General features: G+C 33.5%; 1 protein-coding gene across 7 annotated transcripts in view; it reads left to right on the top strand.

Moving 5' to 3' along the window:
* The window catches only part of LOC115209328 (beta-1,2-xylosyltransferase RCN11), a 378,713-nt gene that overhangs the window by 176,207 nt on the left and 177,506 nt on the right, over positions 1 to 25,000 (top strand). For 6 of the 7 annotated variants that reach the window (XM_036501052.1, XM_036501053.1, XM_036501049.1 and 3 more), the window contains one exon: positions 22,574 to 22,646. The exons of the other annotated variant lie outside the window; for it this stretch is intronic. The gene's annotated coding sequence lies outside the window, so the exon portion shown is untranslated. The remainder of the gene's footprint in view (positions 1 to 22,573; positions 22,647 to 25,000) is intronic. 7 annotated transcript variants of the gene reach the window in all.

Here is a 25,000-nt window from a genome sequence, read left to right as displayed (position 1 = left end):
TATACCTGCTGTATGAAACGTCTTGTACTATAAGATTAGGGGCTTGTGAGAATTATAGAAAAATAATCGTTATTATTTCTACTGAAATGTATGATGATGATGGTGATGATGATGATGATGAAGATGATGATGATGTTGATGATGATCATGATGGTGGTGGTGGTGGTAGTGGTGGTGGTGGTGGTGATGATTATGATGATGATGATGATGATGATGATGATGATGTTGTGATTATTATGGTCAGGAGGAGATGGAGAAGGTGGTTGTTGTACTTGTAAAATTGTCTGATCTTATGTTTTCTTCCTTTTTCTTTTTAATTTCATTCATATTGGTTTTAGATATCTAATTGATATTCACTTTTCCTCGTTCTATCTACTTCTCACACCACCTCTCACTTTCTCTCTCTCTCTCTCTCTCTCTCTCTGCCTCACTCTCTATGTTTCATTCTCTCATTCTCTCACTTTTATTCTCTCGTTTTCATTTCCTCTCTCTTATTCTCGCTCTCGTTCTCTCAACCCCTTTTCTATATTACTTGCCTCCCACATATCTATCCCCCCCATTCCTCTCCATCCCTCACCCCTCTCCCCTCCTATCTTACCTATGCCACCTACCTCTCATTAATCTTTCCCTCTCTCCCTCCTCTTTCTATTTCGTATAGGTTTTTATCCATGTGTGTCTGTATGTCCCTGTGACTTTAACTTCTCTTCTTATCGCCCTTTTCGTTTAATATCATTATGATTGCGCTAAAAAAAAATCAATATTTAAAAAAAAATATATATATATAATAGAATTCTAAATATCATCAACATAAACAAAACAAAATTAGCAAAACTAGAAAAGACACAAAAACCATGAAAGTAAAGTTGTAGAGTGAAATAGTCTGAATTAAATTAACGTTGCCATAACAACTCCGGAGATACAACTGTTGGTCAATTCACTTGGAAATCACTTAGTACAGACTGTACGATGTATTAGCAACCTTCAGTCGTTAATGTTGTTGGTGTATGTTCCAGTACTATGTGGTTTTCGGTTGATTTGTGGTTTATATATATATATATATATTTTATATGTTGTATTATGTTTCTCTATTACATCTCATGCCAAATTCCCAGATAATATCCTGTTATTTAAACGATATTAGGTTTTCAATTTTCAGACATTTTACTTCAAACTTGGTCTCCTACGCTCTCCCCCAGTCTCTCTCTCTCTCTCCCTCTCATTTTCTCTCAGTATATATTCATAAACATATTATATATATATATATATATATATATATATATATATATATATAATATATATATATATATATATATATATATATATATATATATATATATATATATATATATATATATATATATATATATATATATATATGTAATAATATATAATATATATATGTATATATATATATATATACATATATACATGTACGAATGTATGAATGCATTATGCGTGTGAATGTGTCTTATATATATACATATGTGTGTGTACATATATATACACGAATATATATATATGCATACATATATATACATGTACGAATGTATTATGCTTGTGAATGCATGTATGTGTATATATATGTGTATATATTTATGTATATATATGTATATATATATATATATATATATATATACATACATATATATATGTATATATATTTCATTTATACATACATATATATTACACATATATATATACATACACCTACACATATTGAGAGACCGATTGATAGGTACATAAATACATATATAAATACACACACACATATATATATATATACATGCATATCTATATATATTCACACACATATATATATATATATATACATACACAGATATATTATATGTGTGTATATATATATAATATATATATATATATCGTTGTATGTATGCATGTATATAAATATATATGCATGTATATGTATATATATGTATGTATCTATATGTATGTATATATATGTATATATATAGATATGTATATATATATATATAGATAGATATATATTATATATATATATATATATGTATATATACATATATATATCTTGTATGTATGTATGTATGTATGCATACAGACACCCACATACGCACATACCTAGTTCTATGAATCTGTTATTACTGTTGCTTCTTACTCTCATTTCTTCCTTCTTAATTTCTCCCCCTTTCTCTCTCTCTCTGCCTCTAATTTAAACTTAACACCAGTCTTTTCTCCCTTCAGTCAAATTCTTTCAAACTTATATTGTCCTTCACATCATTTTCTATCTACTCTCTCTCTCTCTCCATATATATTTATATATATATATATATACATTTATCTGTATCTCTATATCTCTCCCTTTATCTCTCTCACTTTCTATCTATCCATCTCTCTGTCAATCTATCTCTATTTATCTATCTCACACACTCTCTGTCTCTTCCTTTTTTCTTCCAACTCACGCGCTTAGTTTTATTTGCCTTCGCTTAAATTTTTTCAACTGAATATCTATCGATTGTTTGGACAACAAAGGTTGGCAATTCAAGAGTTTTATGTGTCTTTTTTATACATACACCTACATATATGTAGTCATATATATATATACATAGATACACACACACATTATATATATATATATGTGTGTGTGTGTGTGTGTGTGTGTGTGTGTGTATGTCTGTGTATGCATATGTATATATATATATTCTAATATATATACACTCACACACACACATATATATACATATATACATGTATATATGTATGTATACATATAACCGTATAGAAGAATGCATATGTAAATATGTAAGTCTTTATCCATACACATACATTCGTACATAGTGTTACATATACATCGGTATATGTATGCATAGGTGTAGTAGTAGCAGACCCTACTACTACCACAACTACTATATATGTTCCTGTACGTAGATATGCATGTATGTATGTATGTATGTATGTATGTATGTATGTATGTATGTATGCATCCGTAATCTGAGACAACCAATGAAGATGCGTTTCTCAGCAACATAGTATATTAAAACGGTTTACATGAAGTGTAATATAGAATTTTGCCACGAGGTACGAAAAAAATAGAAGCTTCAAGCTTTCGTCCGATAGAAAGAGAGGGAGAGGCGAGCTGGCAGAAACGTTAGCACGCCGGGCGAAATGCTTAACGGTATTTCGTCTGCCGTTACGTTCCGAGTTCAAATTCTGCCGAGGTCGACTTTGCCTTTCATCCTTTCGGGGTCGATAAATTAAGTACCAGCTACGCACTGGGGTCGATGTAATCGACTTAATCCGTTTGTTTGTCTTTGCTTGTCCCCTCTGTGTGTAGCCCCTTGTGGGTACTAAAGAAATAAGTATTTCCTCTGCCGCTACGTTCTGAGTTCAAATTCCACTGAGTTCGACTTTGCCTATCATCCTTTCGGGGTCGATAAATTAAGTACCAGTAACACACTGGGGTCGATGTAAACGACTAAATCCGTTTTTCTTTCCTTGTTTGTCCCCTCTATGTTTAGCCCCCTGTGGGCAATAAAAAAAACAAGAAACGTTGGAAAAGAAAGAGAGAGAGAAAGAAAACGAGAAGGAGAACGACAGACAGAGAGAGTGAGAGACAGAAAGAGTCGAAATGCTTAGTTATCTTCCTTGTTATTGTTGTTGTTGTTGAACGCCTGTTCAGCCTTGAAAGTTTTATCTCATCTTTGTTTTCAAGACGACATATAAAAACCGCATCTTCGCATTTTAGTCTGCAAATGACAGAGTGCACTTGAGGCATATTAGACTACTATTTCTAGTAGCTCAGGCAACTGGATAGTTCCCCCCCCCACACACACAACACATTTAGTTTCGACCTGTTTTTAATGTTCCCTTTCATTGATAATACTTAACATGGATATCAAGAAATCGTGTGTATGTTAGTCATTACATCCACTTGAAATATATTGTAGTCAAGCTGATGATCATGAATTTAAAAGGTGTTTTGCTATGTTCATTCCTCCATAAGACAAACCGTTTCAACAAAATCAATTGTTATACGTCTTAGATAAGTATCATAGAGAATGCAATACAGATATCATTTTTATTCGCACAGAACGTACTTTAGAGTTTTCAAAGTTCCAGCATTCAGCATAAGTATAAGATCAAAGGCGATATTTGTATCGATGGCCTTCAACATAAGTATAATATCAAAGGCGATACTTGTATCGATGGCCTATCGAATGAGCTCAAGGAGAGGGGTGCAGAAATTACTGTTTCGGAGTGACAGAACTAGGTTTGAAACTCAATTTCTAAAACGAGGAAAAGGTTTGATATAAAGTGTGTTGTACAAGTAGTCAGCGAAGTTGAATCGAATAATTTAGCGTTAGTAAATGAAGTATTATTGGAGGGAACAGAAGATTTCGTAAATAAAAAGGAATGCTTACTCGTAGTATTTATCTACAATCACTAATATACATACATACACACATACGCATATATATATATATATATATATATATATATATATCTATATATATATAATTCATAAATGAGGGCAAAGGAAACAATTCTAATGCCAAATATGCCGAAAAATTGGACATATTGTCCATTAACCATATAATTTTTTCACAATACACACGCTACTCGAAAAAAGGTCGGCAGAAATTTCTAAAAAATTCCATTATTACCATATCGGACGATTTCAGAGTTAGCTACTAAGAGCCCTCTCTTCGTCAGTGATACATGTGGCAAAAGAAATAAATGAGATACTTAAACATACCCATGGAAGAAGCAAACACTAAGTCATGGGCACAACTAAGTACCCCAAATACATCCAAAATAGAAATACTCCAGCCCATTCGAGGCACGTGCGATTTGAACTGAGGCTCTCACAGAGTGAGTTAGTTATTCGGAAGTTAACGCTTAAATTTATATCAAATGTGAGGATAAAATTCTTTTCGAAAAAAAATATTTTCTCGAAAAAAATTTTATCAATGGCCAGCATATTAAAAAATACCTTTAACGGTTAATTTATAAACAATTCATAAATGAGGCAAAGGAAAAAAATTCTAATGCCAAATATGCCGAAAAAATGGACATATTGTCCATTAACCATATAATTTTTTCACAATACGCACGCTACTCGAAAAAGGTCGACAGAAATTCTAAAAAATTCCATTATTACCATATCAGACCGATTTCAGAGTTAGCTCCTAAGAGCCCTCTCTTCGTCAGTGATACATGTGGCAAATACATCCAAAATAGAAATACTCAGTCCATTCGAGGCAATATATATATGTATGTATATATACATATATATATATATGTATATATAATATATATATATATTATATATATTATATATATATATATATTATATATATATTATATATATATATATAATATATAATTCATAAATGAGGGCAAAGGAAAAATTCTAATGCCAAATATGCCGAAAAATTGGACATATTGTCCATTAACCATATAATTTTTTCACAATACACACGCTACTCGAAAAAAGGTCGGCAGAAATTTCTAAAAAATTCCATTATTACCATATCGGACCGATTTCAGAGTTAGCTACTAAGAGCCCTCTCTTCGTCAGTGATACATGTGGCAAAAGAAATAAATGAGATACTTAAACATACCCATGGAAGAAGCAAACACTAAGTCATGGGCACAACTAAGTACCCCAAATACATCCAAAATAGAAATACTCCAGCCCATTCGAGGCACGTGCGATTTGAACTGAGGCTCTCACAGAGTGAGTTAGTTAGTTCGGAAGTTAACGCTTAAATTTATATCAAATGTGAGGATAAAATTCTTTTCGAAAAAAAATATTTTCTCGAAAAAAATTTTATCAATGGCCAACATATTAAAAAATACCTTTAACGGTTAAATTTATAAACAATTCATAAATGAGGGCAAAGGAAAAAAATTCTAATGCCAAATATGCCGAAAAATTGGACATATTGTCCATTACCATATAATTTTTTCACAATACGCACGCTACTCGAAAAAGGTCGACAGAAATTTCTAAAAATTCCATTATTACCATATCAGACGATTTCAGAGTTAGCTCCTAGAGCCCTCTCTTCGTCAGTGATACATGTGGCAAATACATCCAAAATAGAAATACTCCAGTCCATTCGAGGCAATATATATATGTATGTATATATACATATATATATATGTATGTATGTATATATATATATACATGTGTGTGTAAGTGCGTGTGCGTATGTGCTTGTATGTGTGTGTGTGCGTGCGATTGCTCATGCGCGCGTGAGAATGAGGGTGTTTATAAGCATGCACTACACATTGCATATTCTTTTATCATTTTGCACACTCCATATGCTAACATTATAATTGTTTCGTAATTCCGACCCACTAGGAACAGCAGTCGGACCTGCTATACGTTATCTTCAGCTCTTAGTTTTCTGTATCTTTCGTACTTCATGCAAATATGTTTTGTAAATATATATATACATATATATATACATATATATATATATATATATATATATATATATATATATATATATATATATATATATATTATATAATATATATGTATGTATGTATGTTGTATATAGTAAATTTGATAAAGGAGATCGACAAAACTTAGACAGCAAATGTAGAATTTGCAGGAAAAGAGATGAGAGTATCACATTTTGAGTGAGTACAAGTACTAAAAAAAGGAGTACAGACAAGACTGTGCGTGTAAATGAGGGCATTGCGATGTTAGTCACGAATGTGGCTTCAAAGCAATAGAAAAGTGGTATCAGTAGAAACAAGGGGTTGTGATAGAAAATGAAAATTATGTCTTCGCCATAAAGACTGACCGTACTACTGAGGAAAGAAGACCAGACATGATCATAGAGGGCAGAGTAAACAAACAGTGCAAGATGATAAGTTTTTCAATTGCCTATGATAACAGAGTCGATAATAAAGAAATGGTAAATATTGAGAAATCTCAGTATCTGCCCAGAGAGCTCAGGAGACTGTGGAAGACCAAGACAGCAATTATTTCTATTAGTTATTAATAGATTAATTTCTATTATTTATTAATAGATGCACTTGGCACAACACTCAAAACGCTGCCTAAAAAAATAAAGAAATTGAAAACGAAACTTGCCTTGTCGACTAGTAAACTACCATTTTATATTCTGCAAGAATCCTTAGAAAAATTCTTCAAAATAAAATACCAGCTCACTAAATAAGCATGCACTAGTAGTAGTAGTAGTAGTAGTAGTAGTAGTAGTTTGCTAGTGGCTGCACAACATCAGGCATTAAGGACGAATTGGTTATAAGCCAAGATACACAAAAACCAAGTAGATTCCCAATATAGGTTATGTAAATAAAAAGAGGAAAGCGTTACTCATAGTAAGTGAATGGAACACGCTGGCACAGAAATAATAGGAAAAAGACACGACAACCTAGGGAGAGTAATCCACTACGATTTATTTGGAAAGCTAGGATTTTAACATACTGATAAATGGTATAAATGGTATAAATGGTTCAACCTATTAAAGTACTAGAAATTAAGAAATACAAGATGTTGTTGACTTTAACATTCAGACAGACAGAGTAATAGATGCTAGAAGGCGTGATTTAGTGGTAGTAGATAAAGAAAATAGAAAATGCCAGATAATTGTGTTTACAGTCCCAAATGAAAAAAAAATCAATATGAGAGATATAGAAAAACTAGCGAAATACGAGGACCTACTCATTGAATTACAGAGACTTTGGAAAGTACGGGTAAACTGTATCCCAGTAGTTATAGGTGCATTGAGAACTATCCCTAAAGATCTGAAGAGATAGACAGAGGAAACAGGCATAAAACCCAGTGTAGTACAGCTCCAGGAAACAATGTTATTAGGGACAGCTAGAATACTTAGGAGGGTTCTTGGCATAGAAGATTACTTGTTGTAGCCTGATATTAGGATTTTTTGTTTTCCAATAACTATTTATATTAGTTTCCTCAAATGCTCGTGGACGGTTGCGCACGGTAACTATATGCGCCATATATCTGTAATACGACACTGATGTGGCAAAAGGTTCTTCTTTAGACCATGCCAAGACAAAATAGCATTCGGTAATGTTCGTATATGTGTCAGTAAAATAGACGTGACACAGTCTATCATTTTATTCCCTCAACTATTGAATCTCATTATACAATCACACACATAACAGTGAACTAGTAATAAGTCTCACTTTGTTGCTTGCTTTATTTTTCTATATTTTCAGTAAACAACGGCAAAAATTATAATACATTTTCATTTCCTTTCTTAAATGTAATAATAAAACAAAAACTAATCATATTTCTTTCTCTCCTTTGTTTTCTGGAGTCTCAAAAATTGAAATGTTATCATTAACTTTCCTGAAGATATATTATAATAATAATAATAATAATAATAATAATAATAATAATAATAATAATAATAAAAATAATAATAATAACAGTAATAATAATAATAACGACAATAACAATAACAATTATTATTCAAATTATTGCTGTTGTTGTTGTTACTGATAATATAATGTATTCATATATATTTACAACTACTCATTTCACACACGCACCATCTATATGTATGTGTGTGGAGACTAGCGTTTTGGATGCTACTGTTATTATTATCAACACTCTTCCTTATGTACAGACACGGTTTCCACTATGGTTTTATTTGTGTGTGTGTATAAGCGCATGCGTGTCTGTGTGGTAAGTAGCTTGCTTCCCAGCACATATATTTTGGTTCAGTCCTGCTGCATCTTATCTTGCGCAAGTGTCTTCTACTACAGCCTCGGTCCGATCAAAGTCTTGTGAGTGCATTTAGTAGGCGGAAACTGAAAGAAGCCCGATGTATAAATATACTATATATCCATGCATTTGACTACAAATTCTTCAAGGTGGTACCCCAGCATGGCCGCAGTCTAATGACTGAAAAATGTAAAAGATAAAACCTAAAAGATATATATATATATATATATATATATGTGTGTGTTTGTGTGTATGTATGTATGTATGCTTGTATGTATGTATGTATGTATGTAAACGTGAAATAAATAAGTGTTAACGATGGGATGTGACTAAATAAGACTATGCGTAACAGCGTGTAAATATTCGGTTTAAAAAGAACCTTAAATTGAGAAAAGTCAAACACTGCTCAAAAAGACTCGAACCTTCATCTGCAGCATACATAACAGATGCCTTGCCACTGTACCAAAGCAATCTTTCCCATTCCTCCATCCGCTTTAGAAGCTTTGTTCATACCAGCAATAATGGTATGCTGTTTATGTCATGAGAGCTTAGGGAATTCGTAGGAAGAGAAATATAAAATATACTATTCTCGCAGGTAAGAACAACGCTCTTAAACAGATGGAGAAATTGGTAGGGATGATTTGGTACAATGGTAGAACATCTGTAGTGCTTACAGAAGATGTTAGCTGGAGTACCATGGGAAGCCTCCAAGCTTCATTTAATCCAATACTTAACACTATCGTTCACTGTTGTAAGCTATATATAATTATAAGGAAAATATGACAAGTTAGAAAATGCCTAAAATAATTTTATCATGAAATACATTTTGTAATGATTAGTACCGGTTTCTGTCATTTCGACTTTTTCAACTAAGAGTAAAACAAAGATGGATATTATTTTGGAAGAAAAAACATTTAAATTGAAGAAGAAATTGAATGAAATATTTTGTAAATATTTCCAAATAGGTAGGACAGTTTCCTTTTTTTCTATCTGTCTGCCTCTGTCTCTCTCTCCCTCTCTCTGTCTCTCTCTCTCTCTCTCTCTCACTCTCTCTCTCTTTCTTCCTTTGTGAAAGTTCATAAGGTAGATAGTAGCAGATCTGAAAAATTGTGTTTGTGGTTACAAAGATATATTTGATTCTGCAGTTTAATGGTTGAAGCATCAGCGGCCGAAGAAAGTGAAGGCGAAGAAGATAGAGGGAAAGAAGAAGAAGAAGGAAGAAGAAGAAGAAGAAGAAGAAGAAGAAGAAGAAGAAGAGCGGTATTGTCCTGTAGTAAAGGCTGTCCGTGGAATCTGCTTTAATGGTCAAGTGGCCTCACAGTGGTTGTAGTAGCAGTAGTAGCAGGGATTGTTCTAAATAAATTCGTGGGTAGCGACTGTTCCAAAATATCTATTGTTTTCAATATTTCTGTTTGGTATTAATTTAAGATCCCTGTAGTAGTGTCACCCGTGGTAGAAGCATTCAAAAGAGGGTTTATATTTTGCAATGAAATATGATTCTTTGCTAAATCGTTAATTGCAGGTTGCATTGTCCCTAAATTTATAGAGGGGAAAATTGTTTAACAAACACAATATATGTTTTTTTGTGCTGATATTAGTTTCATGTGGTGAGAGCATGCCAGACAGCATTTTTTAACACAATCTTCAAGTACTAGCGCCGCGCCGCTGATGTGTTAAAACACTGCCTGAAAAGCATATTATATATAGGGAGAGTTTATGAAAAAAACAAAAGACGAAGACAGGTGGTGTACAAGCAAACATATGTATTAGTATAACGCTCAGGATAGAAAAAGTCTTTTACGTTTCGAGCCTACGCTCTTCTACAGAAAGGAACCAGAAAAATCAGGAGAGAACAAGGAGAGATAAAAAATGTGTGTTGTGGCTAACGATTCTATCAAGGCGATGTATGTATATGTATACATACATACATATATACATACATACATCATATATATATATATGTCTATAATATATATTTTATATATATATATGTATTATATAGAAGGAGCTTCTTCTAGGACAGAACTGTTCATTCAAGAGAAATCTTCAGGAGCTATTAACAAGAATTGTATTGGCATTTAACATTTAGGCAGGTTTAAACGGGGTGTTGGTGGGGGACTTTTTGGGGGTAGGCATGCGCAAAATATCATACTTGGGGGAGTGGGTCGGAGTCAGTGTTAAATTAGATAGAAGAATAATAAAAAATAAAAAATAAAAAAATAAAAAAATAAAAATAAAATAAAAAATAAAAAACCTATATTAAAAAAAACCTATATATAAAAAGGGGGAATAGAGATTTTAGGTAATAAGGAGATTCTCACTTATACATAATCCACATGTATACATCATACACACACATACAAACATATATACATATACATACCACATACATACACACACTATATATACATATATATACACATAGATATACACATATATGTGTATGTGTAATGTATATATATGTATCTATTATGGGTGTGTATTATGTGTGTATGGATATGTATATATTTTTGTATGTGTGTGTATGTATGTATACATGTGTGCATAGGTATAAGATGAGAATCTCCTTATTTAACCAAAACTCTATTCCCCCTTTTTTTATATATAGTTTTTTTTATATATAGGTTTTTTTATTTTTTTATTTTTTTTATGGTTTTGGTTTTTGTTTTTTTATGTATTCTTCTATCTAATTTAACATGACTCCTTGACCACTCCCCCAAGATGATATTTTGCGCTATGCCTACCCCCAAAAAAGTCCCCCACCAAAACCCCGTTAAACCTGCCTAAATGTATAAATGCCAATACAATTCTTGTTAACTAGCTTCCTCAAGATTTCTCTTGAATGAAACAGTTCTAGTCCTGTAGAGCTCCTTCTATATAATAAATATATATATATATATATATATATATACATATATATATATATGAATGTATGTATGTATATATGTATGTATGTATACATATACATACATCGCCTTGATAGATCGTTAGCCACAACACACATTTTTATCTCTCCTTGTTTCTCTCCTTGCTTTTTCTGTATTCCTTTCTGTAGAAGAGCGTAGGCTCGAAACGTAAAAGACTTTTTCTATTCCTGAGCGTTATACTAATACATATGTTTGCTTTGTACACCACCTGTCTTCGTCTTTTGTTTTTTTTCATAAACTCTCCCTATATATATATATGCTTTTCAGGCAGTGTTTTTAACACATCAGCGGCGCTAGTACTTGAAGATTGTGTTAAAAAATGCTGTCTGGCATGCTCTCACCACATGAAACTAATATCAGCACAAAAAAACATATATTGTGTTTGTTGTATAAATGCCAACACAATTCTTGTTAACTAGCTTCCTGAAGATTTCTCTTGAATGAAACAGTTCTAGTCCTGTAGAAGCTCCTTCTATATAATAAATTAATTTTACTCTGCTATGTATTGAGTACCTTATTTACTGTGGTTAACCCCGAATCAACCGGGACCTACATATATATATATATATGTATATATATATATATTATATATATATATATATATTATATATATATATAATATATATATATATATATATATATATATTCCAGGCAATTCTTTGGTCATATCAATGCCACTTCACGTCATTTTATAGTAGCAACCCAGGGAAAGAAGTTTTCACCCAGTCAATTATTGTAAGTAATTGTGTGTCTGCAACCAATATTGTAGATGATAATTTTAAAATCAATACCACTCGGGGTAATTATACGTTAAATCGAATTTACATATTTTATATTTCATCGGGGAATTGAATTAATCCGATAATAAATTTCAAGTAGACTACATCCTACGCTGATTTTCTAGTCAGTGTACTCATCGAAAAAACCGTAAAAGATATATCCTCTTTTTTATTTTTGTATAAAAAAAAAAAACACAGAAGGTGTCATCAGTATGATTTCCATTTGAAGCTTTGAATTTAGACGGATTTACAATTCTGGTTAGAATGAAATGCGTTTTATGCAGCGTCTGTTGCTTTATCATTTGAATCCCTCTTGTGCAATAAATCTAGCAGAATCGGTAAGAAGAAATAATAGCCTCAACGATTGATTGGGTTAATAGCCTGTTTCGTTTTATTATTTGTTCTAGTCGGTGTCGTTTTCGTTGCTTTTGCTATTCTTGTTATTGTCAATTTTTTTTTGTCGCCGATATAACTACCAATACTACTACAAGAAGCGTAAAACATGAAGATTCTTTCAGAATGATTTAAATGTTTTTAAAGGGTGTTTTTTTTTAATTTCTCATTGTTTCGAAAATACTATTAAAAGTTTGGTTATGTGCTCCAAAGAGAAACTTTTGTGAAACCGGTGGACAACCAGAGTAGGTGCACCAAGTAAAATAATAATAATGAGGAGGAGGAGGAGGAGGAAGAGGAGGAGGAGGAGGATAATAACAATAATAACTCTGGTCCAGTCGTTGAAGGTAAAAATGCCAATATTATCTGAGATTTTCACCGATAGAACGATCCAGGATAATCGACCAGACATAATTATTAAAGACAGGAAGAAAATACTTGTCGATTAATAGATGCAAGTGTCCCCACTGCTAAAAAATATATTTGTAAAAGTATTTGACAAATTAAGTAAATATAAGGACGTGGAAATTGAAATGAAAAGCATGTGGCATCTTAAAGCAAGAACTATTCCTGTTATTGTTGGTTCCCCAGGTATGATTAAAAGTAGGGATATCAGAAACACCTAGACAACATCCCAAGAGAACCATGTCTTAGAGAAATCCAAAAGATTGTGATGACAAGTACTGCCCATATCCTTAGAAAAACCCTATCAATTTAAATGTCTGTTATATTATATGAATATTTCACTATTGTCTTTATCACCTCCCCTCCCCAAGCTTTCAGTCATACTATAACATCTCTTATCCTTCACTCGCTCTAGGACTCTGAGTGTGTCTCGGAAAGTTATTGTAGCAAACATACAGATTCAAAGGTAATAATAATAATAATAATAATAATAATAATAATAATAATAATAATAATAACAATAATAATAATAACAATAATAATAATAATAATAATAATAATAATAATAATAATAATAATAATAATATTGACTGGATGGAAAATTGGCTAGATGGAATAAAATCCAAGCAGTTAATACGTGGTGGACGGCATGACTTCGTTATCGAGCGGGAATTATAAAACGGCGAAAGAGATTGATGAAGAAAATGGATACCAAGACCAGAAAAATGTTGACAGTACACGAAGCCTTCTACCCTAAAAGTGACACCGATAGGTTGTACGTGTCCAGAAGAAAGGGTAGGAGAAGTTTGATCAGTTGCCAGAACAGTATCGAAGCAAAGGAAGACAGCGTAGGATGGTATATAACAAATGTCGCGGAGCCAATGTTGAAACACACGAAGAAGGCCTGTCATCAAAACTGAAAACTGTGTAACTAAAGAAAAATTTAAGCAATAAATTAACTAAAAAATAAAAAAGAAGAAAAAGCATGGAAGGAAAATGCACGGAAGATAGAGAAAGAAGCATTCATATGCGCAGTTCAGGAACAAGTATTAACGCCCAATTATATGAAGTGCTGAATTAACAACACTACCGATAGCGACAATGGCAGAATATGTGGTGTGAGGGGTGAAATGGTATGGTACATTGTTAGCGAATGCCCAAAATTGGCACATCACAAATGCAAAAGATGCCATAACAATGTGGCAAAAATGATCCATTGAAAGCTCTTTGGAAATCACGGCCTACAAAGAACAAAGACGTGGTATGAACAAACTCCAGAAGGAATTACTCTTTGCAGGGTTCTTGAAGCATGACCAGTAAACAAATGTCACCTTAGTCTGCTGACTGTGGATAGCTGACACTTGCCATCATACCCAGCAAAATAAGCTGTGAGGTTTCATCAAATAATAATAATAATAATAATAATAATAATAATATATAATAATAATAATAATAACAATAATAATAATAACAATAATATAATAATAATAATAATAATAATAATAATAATAATAATAATAATATTGACTGGATGGAAAATTGGCTAGATGGAATAAAATCCAAGCAGTTAATACGTGGTGGACGGCATGACTTCGTTATCGAGCGGAATTATAAAACGGCGAAAGAGATTGATGAAGAAAATGGATACCAAGACCAGAAAAATGTTGACAGTACACGAAGCCTTCTACCCTAAAAGTGACACCGATAGGTTGTACGTGTCCAGAAGAAAGGGTAGGAGAAGTTTGATCAGTTGCCAGAACAGTATCGAAGCAAAGGAAGACAGCGTAGGATGGTATATAACAATGTCGCGGAGCCAATGTTGAAACACACGAAGAAGGCCTGTCATCAAAACTGAAAACTGTGTAACTAAAGAAAAATTTAAGCAATAAATTAACTAAAAAATAAAAAAGAAGAAAAAGCATGGAAGGAAAATGCACGGAAGATAGAGAAAGAAGCATTCATATGCGCAGTTCAGGAACAAGTATTAACGCCCAATTATATGAAGTGCTGAATTAACAACACTACCGATAGCGACAATGGCAGAATATGTGGTGTGAGGGGTGAAATGGTATGGTACATTGTTAGCGAATGCCCAAAATTGGCACATCACAAATGCAAAAGATGCCATAACAATGTGGCAAAAATGATCCATTGAAAGCTCTTGGGAAATCACGGCCTACAAAGAACAAAGACGTGGTATGAACAAACTCCAGAAGGAATTACTCTTTGCAGGGTTCTTGAAGCATGACCAGTAAACAAATGTCACCTTAGTCTGCTGACTGTGGATAGCTGACACTTGCCATCATACCCAGCAAAATAAGCTGTGAGGTTTCATCAAATAATAATAATAATAATAATAATAATAATAATAATAATAATAATAATAATAATGCCACATAGGCAAAGGATGAGGGGGACAATGCAAAGACAGACATAAAGTGTGGTGGGTATACATATAAGGAAATTTTAAAAAAAGTGAAAATAAGTATACACGGTATACACTGAAAAAGAAGGAACATATGCATAGCATGCAAAGGCTTAAAAAAATGGCAGGGAGAATGATAGAGATGTGGCCCTCCTGATATAGGAAGGCCTCGAGGAACCCCAATGTCTGAGATTTCTTTGAAATCCCAGGAGCATGTGCCCTCTCAATTCTTTCTCTCAGACTCACAGAGAGGTATCATTCATTCTTGTCATTTTTGCAATTCTCACCCACCTTTCAATAAACTCACTCGAGGACAGCACTTCCCTCTCCACTCTCAATTTTCTTTTCAAGTTGAACTCGAAGAAATCAATGACTGTTCTGTCAGAGAGGAATGTATCTGTTCTCATGCTTTTCAGCCTTGTTCACCAAACAACCTCGTTCGCCACAGCCACCAGGCAAAGAAAAAGTTCTTTGCCTACCCGATTGAAGGAAGGCGGTGGTGCGATCTTCACTACAGACTCGGCGGAAAGACGTATCCGTCCCATATGTGATAACAGCTGTTCGACAAACTGCCTGTTGAGTTTATCTCTAAACGGTAGCGCCCCTCGGTAGCACTGCCAGGCCAAAGACATCTGGAAATTATCCATGATATTTTCCGACCGGAAAGTCCTCCGGAACAGACTAGCCAGTTCGTTCTTGTCGGCGCCCAGAATCTCCGCGAGAAAGTCGTCGCACTTCCTCACCACTAATCCTCTATAAAAATTCTAAAGCGAATCATCCACCGATCCCATTGCTCGACTGGTAAAGAGCTGTGAGCGCCCGAGGACAACAAAGATAATAATGATAATAATAATAAGTCTTTCTACTGAAACTTTGAGGAATGGAGCTAATCGATTATATCGATCCCAGTGTTTCACTGGTACTTATTGTATCGACCCCGAAAAGATGAAAGGTAAAGTAGTCCTCGGCGGAATTTGAACACAGAATGTAAGAGACGGGTGATATACCACTAAGCATTTCGTCCAGCGTACTTAACGATTCTGCCAGCTCACCGCCTTAACAACAACAACATAATAGTAATGTTTGTGGAAGAGAAGTTTCTCAGGAAATGTTTGTGTAGAAATGGACACTACTGTGATATATTACTGTTTGGCCACAATGATTTGCTCAGAAAAAATCTTACCAAATTCAAACGTTCCTACGTTCGCTTTTACGTGGCCACTAAAGTACATCGCTACTCCCAACTGAGAAACATTAAAAAAAAGGGTAAGATGTCATTGTTCCTTTACTCCTGCAATGAAATACTTTGGGCCTTCATGGAAAACCTGGTCTATGTACAACTAAAGTGATCATGAAACTCCTTCATAGCTCAGGTTTTGCATCCATCGAGTAGAATGCTCTCTATGCATTACCCGAAGGAGGGTGGGTTTGCTGGTTTTTAAATACTTAAATGTCAGATGTGCTGAAATTTATATGAAATCTTGTGCTTAGAAAGTCTCTCCTCCTAGCAGTAACACAGAAGCCAAGGAACATGAAATGTATTAACTTATCAAATTATGATATAGACAGAGGGTTTCCGATTTAAAACATGGATGTATTCGCTCAAATTTACTGATGTATTTAACCATTACTTATTCTGTCGATTCCACTTGGATGAAAGAATAGTGGAGATCAGCGGGATATGAACCCGGAATGTAATGGGCGTAACGAAATGCTGTACGCTCATTGTTGGCCGCTCTAAGAATTCTATCAATCTACTGTCTCTTGCCATCCCACCACTCCTTAGATACATTATGTTATCGACAGCAAAAGTTAATGTGTGTTTAAATTAATGAAGATTCTTCAAACATAATGATTGATTGTAAACGTAATGCCCGTTGTCTTTCAGAGGTTACAAGTTCATGTATAGCTGTGGTCGTTTTATGTTTTACTGATCGAGACACTTAACTCCACCTCTCTAAGGCTTCAGCTTTAATTACCTAATTAAGAAATCAATATTTCCAGCTCATTTTTCTGGCTTCTGCAAAGCGAAATGAAATGTTGCTGCGTATATTATGCTAAATTCGAATTCTAGTGAGTGGATTTTGAAATTTAAAAGTTCATTCTCGTTAACTTCAGTAGTTTTTAAATTACGTAAGAAATAGGCTTGAGAGAGTGGCAGAATGAGCAATGAGAAATGAAGAAATAAAGAGCAATGTGCTCTTCGATATCCAGTTACTTTAGTTTACATTCAAATTCAAATCATTTTCTTGCTTGCTTTTTTTCCCATTCTGGTACCCAAAATAGCTACCAGCGATATACAAAAATAGTATTAATCATAAGTATTCCAATCACCCTCTACAAGTTTGTGACATTGTGACGTTGTGTCATTATTAGAAATCAATATTTCTTAATTACATATGTGAGCAGAACAATGGTAGAGGCCTTACAGGGCCGGGATAAGTATTTCTAGGATATAAATGAATGTAGATAGATATAGATATACTTATATACTTTTCTACTTTAGGCACAACGCCCGAAAATTTTTGGGGAAGGAGCCAGTTGATTAGATCGTCCGCAGTATGTAACTGGTATTTAATTTTTCGACCCCGAAATGATGAAAGGCAAAGTCGACCTCGGCGGAATTTGAACTCAGAACGTATTGACAGACGAAATACCGCCAAGCATCTCACCCGGCCTGCTAACGTTTCTGCCAGCTCGTTGACTCAGATATACTTATATTCTACACTCATAGACACACATACATACATGCATACATACATACATACATACACACATACATACATACATACATACATACATACATACATACATACATACATACATACATATAGATATATATATATACATATATATATATATATATATATGTATATATATATATATATATATACATATATAGCCAGTTATGATGCATAATATACATCGGTAATATACTTCTGAACATCTTTGATGTCAAGAATCACATTGGTGGGGAAAATATCCCAATAGGTTATACGGAAAATGCACCTGTATTACATTTTTCCAACCACTGATTTTAACTTTCACCCATATATATTAAAGAAAATTACACACACACACACACACACACACACACACATAGACAAGAGCACACACACATATATCTAGGTAAACACAGTGATATATATATATTTGAAATATGTTTGTACTTGAAACACGTTTATAATTTCCTTCCTCCATTTTCCTATCTGTTTTGTTTTGATATTTCTCGTTTTTCCATTATTTTTTGTTCTCTGACTGCATAGGCACAGGAATAGTTGTGTAGTAAGAATTTAGCTTCCCAACCACATGGTTCAGGGTTCAGTCCCACTGCGTGTTACATTAGTTAATTGTCTTGTCCTATAGCCTTGTGAGCTGATTCGCTAGGTGGAAACTGAAAGAAGCACGTCGTATATGTGTGTATACATATGTATGTATGTGTATGTGTATGCGTTTCTCCCCCACACCGCTTGATGACCGATGTTTGTGTTTTATGTCCCCGTAACGTACCGGTTCGGCAAAGATAGGATAAGAACTGGGCTTAGAAAAAAAAGTAAGTGCTGAAATAAGCAAATGAAAAGATAAAAGCTATATGTATGTGTGTGTTAATGCGTCTGTGTAATACAGTTTTTTTTTTAATGTATAACATTGTACGGATAGAATATATAGTAATCATGCGCTGAACGGTATCAGAGAAAGCTAATTCTACGATGTGATTTTAAACTATAATTTTCGCATTATATCAAAATGTTTTTAAGGAGGATATATTACACACTCAGAGCCTGTTTCGTTGGCTGTGAATGTATGTGTATCCGGGATGCGATAGGTAAATAATCGCTATGTTATATTTTTAATTTCACGCACACGCATTATCATTTTTTTTTGTCAACTACTCAATATAGTAGGCTCAATTGGGCACCGTCTGTGAGAAAAACAGCACCATGACGCAAGTCACTCTGTCAGAAATTTGGAAATGACATGCTATACTGCTTGGCATTCGCACCAGAAGCTCCAATACGAACATTTCAGAATGTCTGGGTGTGAATCTGAGGACAGTGCAATCTGAGGACATGTACCGAGAGTGATAAAAATCAAATATCCAGTCAACATCATGGTGGTTGGCGTGATCACTAGTGATGGCGATGTTATGCCCCCGTTCAGCTTCCCACACGACCTCACACTCAACACGGAGCCCTATATCAAGTGCCTGGAGGAGGTAGTGCTGCCCTGGGTCAAGAGGGTGGCTGCTGAAACAACAGGACTTTGCATCATTCCACACAAGCAGCAGAACCCAGTCAGGACTGTCAGACAATTGTTGCAAACACATCAACCCTAACATCTGTCAACCTAATTCCCCAGATTGCAACCCCCTTGATTTGATTATTATGTGTGGGGCGCAGTTGTAACAAGAAAGATGAATTGAAGGCGAGGATTATGGCAGCATTCACCAACTTAAACAAGGAGACAGTCCAGAAGATTTGTAGGAGATTCTGAAGTCGTCTGGAGGCCGTGGTTGAAGCCAATGGCGATTTTATTAACTAAATTTACTCTAGTATTTCAAGATATTTTTATGTAATTTTGATAAATATATGTTAAAATGATATGTCTGTTATTTTCATTTTTTGCTTAATTTAGACGACAATATATTCATCTTACCATTTATAATACACGCTTCTATAGAATTTTTTCTACCAAATATTATTCATAAAGAATTTGCCAACGCCAGAATATATTTGAGAAGATGACCCATCTTCTATGTTTTGGGATAAAACCTAGAACTACGAAGCGCATTTCTTAACCGCATGCTTACGTGTAATTATATATGGCTAAATGATAACCACTGATATAAACCTTTATTTTCTCTTTAAAAATTGCAATTTTGCCACAAAATTATGCGTTTTGGCTATCATTACTAATGGGTGTTAATTAAATTCGTCTTTGCCTTCCCTCCTTTTGGGGTCGCTAAATTAAATACAAATTCAACACTGATCAATGTAATGGACTAGCTGTTTTTCTTTAAAATTGCCGACCTTGTGACAAAATTTGAAACTATTATTATTAAAGATGTCGAGCGAGCAGGCTCGTACCTCTCCGGACAAAATGCTTAGGGCTATTTCTTCCGGATTTTTACATTTTGAGTTCAAATTCCGCCGTAATCAAGTTTACCTTGCTATTGTGATCGATAAAATGAATTCCTGCAGATTCTTCTTGATACCCCATCAGAATCGCAGGCTTTTTGCCAAAAATAAGAAAGTATTATTTATAATGGTGCTTCTTTAGGTATCAGTGCTTGACAGATCTTTATATGGGTATTACGAGTATTAGCATTAATTACAGTAAAACTCGAATCAAGTGAGCATCACATGTTGTGATGGCGAAATCCAGATATTTAGGAAGCAATGAATGTTTATTAAATTTCCCGTTACTAGCAATAAAATCTTTAAGAATTCTACCTTAGTGTCTGGAAAAACGAGACATTGCTGTCAAACCTCAAAAAGCCGGAGCAGATGCTGCAAAGTACTGCCACCAATCTATCGCCATGGATTGGCACACCCTCGATGTGGTAACCAGTTTCATCTATTATTCCTTTATGAGTAATACCGAAACATACGGCCCGGGATCATGAAAGGCAAATGCTAATCGGAAAAGTATTTGAATTTACATTATTATACATACTAATATAGTGTACACAAGGTGATGATAAAATCTACACAGGTACTAATATCACACAGTATATTAAACAATTTACCCCTAACTATAACAGTACATCTAGTCAGTACAGTTGTATTAAATATTGTTTGTAAAAAAACTATTAGGAACTAGCTAACATTCTTTGATAAAGCAAAAACTGAGACAACATGAAAGGATTCTACTGAATTCGCTATCGAATTTGGTAGAGCTTATGCGTAGGTGAGGTAAACATGTTCAGTGAAGTTCCTTGTTAAAGATTTGGTGAAAAACTCGTTATTTACACAGATATTTGAATTGGTAAAAACATGATCAACATGCCGTTGTTTTTACCGTTTATCCTACTTTATTTACCAAACAATTGTGTATCCACTGAATACGTCAGTTTCGTGTAGTATAATGATAGCTGTTGTTGACATTGTTGGTGATGTCTTTAACAGCCTTGGTTAGCAAAATCTACGATCAAAGATACTTTAGCCATAGCCACCTATCTTTTCTTTTTCAGACATATGCTTCCTTTCTAAAGAAAATTGAAGTGAGGTTGAAGGGGATATATAACTTCTACATCTATTAAGAGTAGCAGCTATATAGTAGATCTCAAGTTAGCTTTTATGCCAGTAGCAGGTTAGCAAGAGGTGATGTATTTTGTGTATGGGTAGTAACTGTTTTAAATTGTAATTCTCCCTACATATTCATTTCAAATTTTATCAACCCGAAAAGGGTGAAAGGCAAACTGGACCTCGACAGAATTTGAACTTAGAAGGTGAAGACGAACGAAATTCCCCTAAATATTTCGCCCGGTGTACTAGCGATTCTGCCTGCTCACCGCTGAAAGTTTAATCGTAATCTACAGATCACAAATAAGTTGGTTAAGTTTTTGCTCCTTCATAAAATCAATCGCATATTTTCCGTGCATTATATTCACTTTTCTGTTTAACAGTAGTTAAAGCAATTTTTCCTCCTTATTTCAGTATTTTGAATTATATTATGCGTTGTATGACACTGTTTTGTTTTAGTTCTATATTTCCCGAGTCAAATAAAATAAATTCATATCGTTATTTAACTTAATCTAATTTTCCCCTTTGGATATGGAAGAATTATTATCTTAAGTTGATTATTGCTATATAATTATTTAAACTGGTTTGGACACTACCGAAGGTAGAGACATATAATTGGCAAGTATATTCAATTCTATGGAAATCCGTAAATAAACTAACGATATCGTTTTTTTTATATATTACAGAATTTACAATTGTTGAAATTCTTTACCGGAATCGAAGTGGGTTCATACTGTGTTCGAATACAGCACTAATAAGGTTGGTTAATATGTAATTAATAATAATGATAATTGTAACAATAATAATCGTCAACATCCTATTCAGCATATGTATCACATATTGATATACTCATATACATACAAGTCTATATTTGTGTGTATATATACACACACACGCACATCAAATACACACACATACGCACACACACACTCACATATACTCACACACACGCGCAAAAATATATGTCTGTGTGTGTGTGTGTATATATATATATATATATATATATATATCCATAGAAAGGTTTTGAATACGCATATAAAAGCTCCAATTTTATTATGCCGGCTACAGCCTAATGATGCCAATGATATATATATATGTATATATATATATCAAATGGATGTCTTATAAAACTATTCCGCACATACAATAGCAGCTATACCAAAATCCAACACGCCTCCATCATCAGCTGCCCCTCGGACATCTCTACGGTTTCGACACCTGGCCAGTACCATTCAATCTGGCGGTGTCATCAGCACTAAAATACGTTTTGTTTGCGAACAAACATACACTAGATATCACGACATTCATTCAAAATTAATTCTAGGAGTAATTAAATTCTAACATTATTAATTAAACTACAAAGAAGCCACATTACTTTATGTACAAAAACAGTATCGGTGAATTAATTCTATAAGCAAACCTATGACTAAGTCCTAAATTGTCTACTTAAATAACAACCTAGTTCTTGAAATCTATACAGATAATAATCCCAACAATATTCCAAGGTTATTAATATTAGCAGTGAAAGATTTCATATTCTATTCTTTCCGAAACAAAACAAACACGATTGAATTTAACTAATAATATAAGTAATTCTGAGTGAATTACAGTATTTCATAACCTAAAAGTTAATAACTGAAACCCTCAATACGTATTACACGTATTAAATGTCCGTTATCCTTACATGATTCAATGTTAAACTTATACCACTAATTTAATAGATAATACTAAAATATCCTTATTGAATCAGAAACTATTAAAAGAATGCCTATAATTTACAATTATATATATAGTAAAATTTCTTTGTGTATTGTATAGGCGGTAGTTTGAAGTGCTCAGATAAAAACCCGAGACGCAAGATACAAAAAATGTTAAGGAGAGTTCAAGTAGATTCAATAATTTATATAAACATATATTGCACTATGGCTTGATGCATATCAGTTTTTAAATATACAAATGTATCAAGCATTAAGATACTAAAACATATTTAAAATTTATGAATACATAAATATATAAAAATTTGATATACATATATAATAAATAGACGAATGCGAGTATGTTTTAAAAGTGTAGATGTATAAATGTATAGCTGTATAAAGATATATATAGAGACATTTAGAATTACAATCATATTAAAAGGCATTGTAAAAAATATTTTAAAATAAATATGCCCTTATGAGAAGGTGGATACAATAAAGCCTTACAAAAAGAACGAATAAAGAAAAATCGAAAGCGTTGAGATTAGATTTTTCAGAAAATATATGTAATTAATCGAGAAAATAGGTAATCCTGTTTAAAGAAACTGTTGGTGGTAGTCCTCTTACAGCTGTTTCAGGGACTCAGTAATCCATGGATTTTAAGGGTATTTTCAGTTCAAAACTTGGATGCTGCCTCCTTCATCAGGGAGAATATATTTATTATTCAGGATTCACATTTCGTACAATGTTGTAATGGATAGATGAGATTTAGTTACATTGAGGAAGATGAAATGCTATAGCAGAAATTACGGAAAATACAAGTTAGAAAATGTTTTAAATGTTAAGCAGGTAATAATTGATCAAGATGAAGTTACAGGGTAGCAAAGTATAGAAATTAAGTGAAATATAGATAATCAAAAATCTAATGGTCAATATATAGAGGTTTAGTAAAATATCTAAATATTGAACGGTATCTATGGTTACAGGAATACATAGCATCAGAGAACTTATTCAATGATGTAAAGTCATATCAACAAAGAATATTCGTGGAGTCTCTAATACATAATTTACATACACGCGTAATTATATTGTAGGGGTGGGAGGCTGCTGCTATTACAGACCAAGATAATGAGTATTGGATATTTTTAGTTTAAGTTATTGTATATACGCAGCGAGTGTTGTAGAAAAAATTATGTTAGTAAGAGAATTCCAATGGGCCCTATAGCGACGTTTAAAGTCTATAGTACTTCCTGTATAAACTCTTGCCCTCTGTGTGACAGGGATCTCCACAGTACACCTATACAATACATTACTACGTAAGCAGGAACCGGCTGTTATAATTCGGAGCGTGTGTATTGAATACCATTGAGGGTTGATCAAGGATGATTGGAGAGAACATTTAGGTATATACATGTC

Source organism: Octopus sinensis, linkage group LG3 (assembly GCF_006345805.1).
Source record: "Octopus sinensis linkage group LG3, ASM634580v1, whole genome shotgun sequence".
Taxonomy (NCBI): domain Eukaryota; kingdom Metazoa; phylum Mollusca; class Cephalopoda; order Octopoda; family Octopodidae; genus Octopus; species Octopus sinensis.
This window is presented reverse-complemented; position numbering and strand designations above follow the sequence as displayed.